General features: G+C 38.0%; 1 protein-coding gene across 2 annotated transcripts in view; it reads left to right on the forward strand.

Moving 5' to 3' along the window:
• Positions 1-7472, forward strand: part of VEPH1 (ventricular zone expressed PH domain containing 1) — a 240610-nt gene that overhangs the window by 204553 nt on the left and 28585 nt on the right. The window lies entirely within an intron of this gene.

A 7472-nucleotide genomic window follows, 5' to 3' on the forward strand; every position in this document is an offset into this window, starting at 1 on the left:
TGATTAAAAATATTTGCTGGCTTTAATGGGCTCAATTTTAGAAGAAATTTGATTCCTAAAGAAAGTCATTATGGGTTTATCAAACATTTATAAAGCTTCACCCAATTTTCCACCTTTAGTTTCCACTCCACCGATACATTTACATTAGCTTTTGCAAAAACCTCTTTATTTAAACACTTGTAACATTTATTGCCAACATTTTATAATCACATTATTTTTTCATGATCCTTAGGCAAGGGGGAAAACTTGACTTTTTGAATCAATTTAAATATTCTATCATATTTGTTGGTTCTTACATGACAGAGTTCTTCAGAACCTCTCTGTGAAATGAATCAGACATGTTTTCTTCCAGCCACTTGGAGCCAGACTCATGGTTAGAATCACCACGACTTGCCAAGAAGCGATTCAGTTCTTCCCAACACGTGGGTACTCAAAGGATAGGAAGAAAGTCAAGTTTATTTTGTGATCTATAGTAATAGTTAGAAGCTGGCCACACTGACCTCCAACTCTTGTGTACCTAGAGTTCCCTTATTAATCTGGGATAGAAAAAGGAGAAACAATGGAACAGCTCGTGCGTGACATCCACACTGAACACTGGATCACACTGTGTGTTCCTCTGGGGCAGCACCCTCACTGCCTCTGCTCAGAGTCTGTCTCCCACCTGTTGCCCACCCTTTCCCCACACATCCCAGCCTTCTGCCAACTTTCAAATAAGCCCCAACAATTTCAATTTTCACGCCTCTTCTCTTCCTTCCAAGTTGCACAATTTGGAATAATAATGTCTCTGATCTTCAAGAATGGAATTTTTGCTCTTGCAACCAGATTGTATATTCTGTCATTTGAAACCAAACTGTTGTGGGGAAGTATGAACATATGCACATGAGGATTGAAAAATCCCTCAAATACCAATTAATGGAAACAAATCCATCATCCTCATCTGTTTCCAAGGATGTAGGATTAATTGCCAGTCATTGCACATCAGAATAACCTGGGAATTTGTTTAGAAATGCAGATTCCCAGGCACAAACAGACCTATTGGGTTAGGCTTCCAGGGATGGAACCTGTATTTGATGTTTGTAACAAGTTTCCCTGGGATTCTGGATGCTGACACCTCCTGAGAACTGGTGATTTGGAAAAGCTGAGAATAAGCAGTCAACATGCTGTTATTGAAGGATTTAGACAAGCATTCTTCAATTACTAACATTTTATTCTAGAAACTTGTTTTATAAAATTAAATAAAATGAATTCCTATAATACACATAGAAATATAAGTGTATTTTTTAAAAATAAAAACGTTCTGAAAGGGCTTAGCGGGCATAATTGACGTGAAAATTAAAAATCTAAATGCTAGGGTGCCTAGGTGACCCAGTCAGTTAAGCATCCAATTCTTGATTTCAGCTCAAGTCTTAATCTCGGGGTGGTGAGTTCAAACCCCGCACTGGGCTCCACTCTGGGCATGGAGCCTACTTTAAAAAAACAAAAACAAAAAAACTAAATGCTACTGTTGATATAAATTACAGATAAAATCTGTGTGTCTCAATTAGCAAAAGTTTAAAAAGATTCATTGAACATCTCTTATGGGCAAAGTGCTATACTTAGTATTTTCAGAAGCTACATAATAACAAATAAATTAGTCTTCTTGCCAAAGGGCTTTAATCCAGTTGAGAGCCAAAAGAGTCACACCAGAAGAAGATTAATAACTACCACAACTAAACACAAATAAAGATGTATTCCAGCTTTCCTCTGTGAGGAATACTATGGACCCAGTGCATTACTGTCTCACATCCTGGAATATAAGATGATGTCTCCTTCCTCTATTTATCCTTGGTTCCTGACACTAAGTGCTATAAATACTAATTGCTATAAGTTAAGTTCAGTAGTAATATTTTTCAGAAGTTGAAACAAATTTAAAAAATTAGATTATAGCATAAATATTCTATAGAGTTTCTTTCGCTAGTTTTTTCAGCTTACAGTATGTTTCTTGAAAGATACTATGCTTGCACAATGTAGGACAATATAAATAATATAGAGATAAATTGTATAAGGATGCCCCATTAATTTTTTTTCCTTCAATAAGTTTATTGCACACCCTGGACTCCATATAGTTAGAATTTGTGTACAAAAAATAACCATAAAGACATAAAGCCCTCCTATTATGTGAAAATATTGGAGATCATTAAAAAAGAAAAAAACCTCTTGTTTACATTTCTTAAAACACACTTGAAGTATGTGCCTAGAGTTGATCCTATTAACCATAGGCACACAGAGCACATGAGGCAATCCTATGTTTTGTATCTGTGCAAAAATAGCTTTAAACAGAATTTAAATGTACCAGAACCCAAAGTTCTTCCAGATGTATGCTTTCACTGATTTCTCGAAAATTGCTTCCCCGTACCCTTTCACAGTACACTGACCACTTTATAAGATCCAGAGGCCACTTTGCACTTTTACGGAATCCATAGCATTTACTCATGCTGTCACTGTCATCAAAATAATGTTGTAAATATCCTCTCATCTTTCCATGCTATCTGGCTTATTTTTCCCCTAAGAGGCTTTGCAAGAGACTTTTTATATAGTTCTACAAATTCCTACTCCCATTAATGATTAAAAAAAAAAAAAAAGACAAAACTGGAGAAACATTCATTTAATCAGCTGTTTAAAAACATCATTTTTCCTCCAGGGGCTTCTATCCCTTTTGAGTTAGATGGTGTTTATCAGGAAAATCTTTCTTAGTATATCCTTACTATGATTATATATCTTTCTCTTTATCTTCTTCTGGTTTTATTGAGACCTGATTTGGAGTGTTCTCAGAAGAATGTGACCCCTCTAAGTAGACTCATCATTTTCATTGAGAATTGGCCAACAGGGTATCTGTCACCTTCCCTTCTTCATGGCACAATGTTGGTATTGATTCTTAATAGTTCATAACAAAGTACCAAAACAACATCTAGGGAGCAAGGTGGTGGAGGAGTAGGAGACCTAGATTTCATCTGGTCTCAGGAATTCAGCTGAATAGGGATCAAACCATTCTGAACACCTACGAACTCAACAGGAGATCAAAGAGGAGAGTAGCAACAACTCTGAACAGAGAAGCGACCACTTACTGGAAGGTCTTTTCTGATTTGTATACAGTATATTTGCTGGGGATGTTGTAAACCTGTTAGCATTTTGTTCTCTCATTCATCTATTCTCCTCTGGACAAAATGACAAGACGAAAAAAATCACCTCAGCAAAAAGAACAAGAGGTAGTACCGTCAGCTAGGGACCTACTCAATACAGACACTAGTACGATGTCGGACCTAGAGTTCAGAATCATGACTTTAAAGATACTAGCTGGGCTTGAAAAAAGCGTAGAAGTTATTAGAGAAACCCTTTCTGGAGAAATAAAAGAACTAAAATCTAACCAAGTCGAAATCAAAAAGGCTATTGATGAGGTGCAATCAAAAATGGGGGCACTAACTGCTAGGATAAATGAGGCAGAAGAGAGAATCAGTGATATAGAAGACCAAATGATGGAAAATAAAGAGGCTGAGAAAAAGAGGGAGAAACAACTATAGGATCACGAGGGCAGAATTCGAGAGATAAGTGATTCGATAAGACGAAACAACATTAGAATAATTGGGATCCCAGAAGAAGAAGAAAGAGAGAGAGGGGCAGAAGGTATATTGGAGCAAGTAATAGCAGAGAACTTCCCTAATGTGAGGAAGGAAACAGGCATCAAAATCCAGGAGGCACAGAGAACCTCACTCAAAATCAATAAAAATAGGTCAACACCCCGACATCTAATAGTAAAACTTACCAGTCTCAGAGACAAAGAGAAAATCCTGAAAGCAGCTCGGGAGAAGAGATATGTATCCTACAATGGTAAAAATATTAGACTGGCAACAGACCTATCCACAGAGACCTGGCAGGCCAGAAAGGACTGGCAAGATATCTTCAGAGCACTAAACGAGAAAAATATGCAGCCAAGAATACTATATCCAGCTAGGCTGTCATTGAAAATAGAAGGAGAGATAAAAAGCTTCCAGAACAAACAAAAACTAAAGGAATTTGCAAACACGAAACCAGCCCTCCAAGAAATATTGAGAGGGGTCCTCTAAGCAAAGAGAGAGCCTAAAAGCAGCATAGACCAGAAAGGAACACAGACAACATACAGTAACAGTCACCTTACAGGCAATACAATGGCACTAAATTCATACCTTTCAATAGTTACCCTGAATGTAAATGGGCTCAATGCCCCAATCAAAAGACACAGGCTATCAGATTGAATTAAAAAACAAGACCCATCCATATGCTGTCTGCAAAAGACTCATTTTAGACCCAAAGACACCCCCAGATTGAAAGTGAGGGGGTGGAAAACCATTTACCATGCTAATGGACACCAAAAGAAAGCTGGGGTGGCAATCCTTATATCTGACAAACTAGATTTTAAAACAAAGACTGTAATAAGAGATGAGGAAGGACACTCTATCCTACTTAAAGGGTCTATCCAAACAAGAAGATCTAACAATTGTAAATATCTATGCCCCTAAAAAGGGAGGAGCCAATTATATAAGGCAATGAATAACAAAAGCAAAGAAACACATTGACAACAATACAATAATAGTGGGGGACTTTAACAGCCCCCTGACTGAAATGGACAGATCATCTAAGCAAAAGATCAACAAGGAAATAAAGACTTTAAATGACACACTGGACCAAATGGACTTCACAGACATATTCAGAACATTCCATCCCAAAGCAACGGAATACACATTCTTCTCTAGTGCCCATGGAACATTCTCCAGAATGGATCACATCCTAGGTCACAAATCAGGTCTCAACCGGTACCAAAAGATTGGGATCATTCCCTGCATATTTTCAGACCACAATGCTTTGAAACTAGAACTCAATCACAAGAGGAAAGTCGGAAAGAACTCAAATACATGGAGGCTAAAGAGCATCCTACTAAAGAATGAATGGGTCAACCAGGAAATTAAAGAAGAATTAAAAAAATTCATGGAAACCAATGAAAATGAAAACACAACTGTCCAAAATCTTTGGGATACAGCAAAGGCAGTCCTGAGAGGAAAGTATATAGCAATACAAGCCTTTCTCAAGAAACAAGAAAGGTCTCAAATACACAATCTAACCCTACACCTAAAGGAAATGGAGAAAGAACAGCAAATAAAGCCTAAACCCAGCAGGAGAAGAGAAATAATAAAGATCAGAGCAGAAATCAATGAAACAGAAACGAAAAGAACAGTAGAACAGATCCACGAAACTAGGAGCTGGTTCTTTGAAAGAATTCACAAGATTGATAAACCCCTGGCCAGACTGATCAAAAAGAAAAGAGAAATGACCCAAATCAACAAAATCATGAGTGAAAGAGGAGAGATCACAACCAACACCAAAGAAATACAAACAATTATAAGAACATATTATGAGCAACTCTATGCCAGCAAATTAGATAACCTGGAAGAAATGGGTGCATTCCTAGAGATGTATCAACTACCAAAACTGAACCAGGAAGAAATAGAAAACCTGAACAGACCTATAACCACTAAGGAAATTGAAGCAGTCATCAAAAATCTCCCAACAAACAAAAGCCCAGGGCCAGATGGCTTCCCAGGGGAATTCTATCAGACATTTAAAGAAGAATTAATACCTATTCTCCTGAAACTGTTCCAAAAAATAGAAATGGAAGGAAAACTTCCAAACTCATTTTATGAGGCCACCATTACCTTCATCCCAAAACCAGACAAAGACCCCATCAAAAAGGAGAATTACAGACCTATATCCTTGATGAACATGGATGCAAAAATTCTCACCAAAATCCTAGCCAATAGGATCCAACAGTACATTAGAAGGATTATTCACCACGACCAAGTGGGATTTATCCCTGGGCTGCAAGGCTGGTTCAACATCCGCAAATCAATCAACGTGATACAATACATTAACAAAAGAAAGAACAAGAATCATATGATCCTCTCAATAGATGCAGAAAAAGCATTTGACAAAGTACAGCATCCTTTCCTGATCAAAACTCTTCAGAGTATAGGGATAGAGGGTACATACCTCAATATCATAAAAGCCATCTACGAAAAACCTACAGCGAATATCATTCTCAATGGGGAAAAGCTGAGAGCTTTTCCCCTAAGGTCAGGAATGCGGCAGGTATGTCCACTCTCACCACTGCTATTCAACATAGTATTAGAAGTCCTAGGCACAGCAATCAGACAACCAAAAGAAATCAAAGGCATCCAAATCGGCAACGAGGAAGTCAAACTCTCACTCTTTGCAGATGATATGATACTGTATGTGGAAAAAACAAAAGACTCCACCCCAAAGCTGCTAGAACTCGTACAGGAATTCAGTCAAGTAGCAGGCTATAAAATCAATGCACAGAAATCAGTGGCATTCCTATACACCACCAACAAGACAGAAGAGAGACAAATCAAGGAGTCGATCCCATTCACAATTGCACCCAAAACCATAAGATACCTAGGAATAAATTTAACCAAAGAGGCAAAGGATCTGTACTCAGAAAACTATAAAATACTCAGGAAAGAAATTGAAGAAGACACAAAGAAATGGAAAAACGTTCCATGCTCATGGATTGGAAGAACCAACATTGTGAAGATGTCAATGCTACCTAGAGCAATCTACACATTCAATGCAATCCCCATCAAAATACCATCCGCTTTTTTCAAAGAAATGGAACAAATAATCCTAAAATTTGTATGGAACCAGAAGAGATCCCGAATAGCCAGAGGAATATTGAAAAAGGAAAGCAAAGCTGGCGGCATCACAATTCCGGACTTCCAGCTCTATTACAAAGCTGTCATCATCAAGACAGTATGGTACTGGCACAAAAACAGACACATAGATCAATGGAACAGAATCGAGAGCCCAGAAATGGACCCTCAACTCTATGGTCAACTTATCTTTGACAAAGCAGGAAAGAATGTCCAGTGGAAAAAAGACAGTCTCTTCAACAAATGGCGTTGGGAAAATTGGACAGCCACATGCAGAAGAATGAAACTGGACCATTTCCTTACACCACACACAAAAATAGACTCCAAATGGTTGAAAGACCTAAACGTGAGACAGGAGTCCATCCAAATCCTAAAGGAGAACACAGGTAGCAACCTCTTCGACCTCAGCCACAGCAACCTCTTCCTAGAAACATCACCAAAGGCACAGGAAGCCAGGGCAAAAATGAACTATTGGGATTTCATCAAGATAAAAAGCTTTTGCACAGCAAAAGAAACAGTCCACAAAACCAAAAGACAACCGACAGAATGGGAGAAAATATTTGCAAATGACATATCAGATAAAGGGCTAGTATCCAAAATCTATAAAGAACTTATCAAACTCAACACCCAAAGAACAAATAATCCAATCAAGAAATGGGCAGAAGACATGAACAGACATTTTTCCAAAGAAGACATCCAAATGGCCAACAGGCACATGAAAAAGTGCTCAACATC

This window comes from Callorhinus ursinus, unplaced genomic scaffold (assembly GCF_003265705.2).
Source record: "Callorhinus ursinus isolate GAN/ISIS: 27379988/994484 unplaced genomic scaffold, GSC_fseal_2.0 scaffold1, whole genome shotgun sequence".
Lineage (NCBI taxonomy): Eukaryota > Metazoa > Chordata > Mammalia > Carnivora > Otariidae > Callorhinus > Callorhinus ursinus.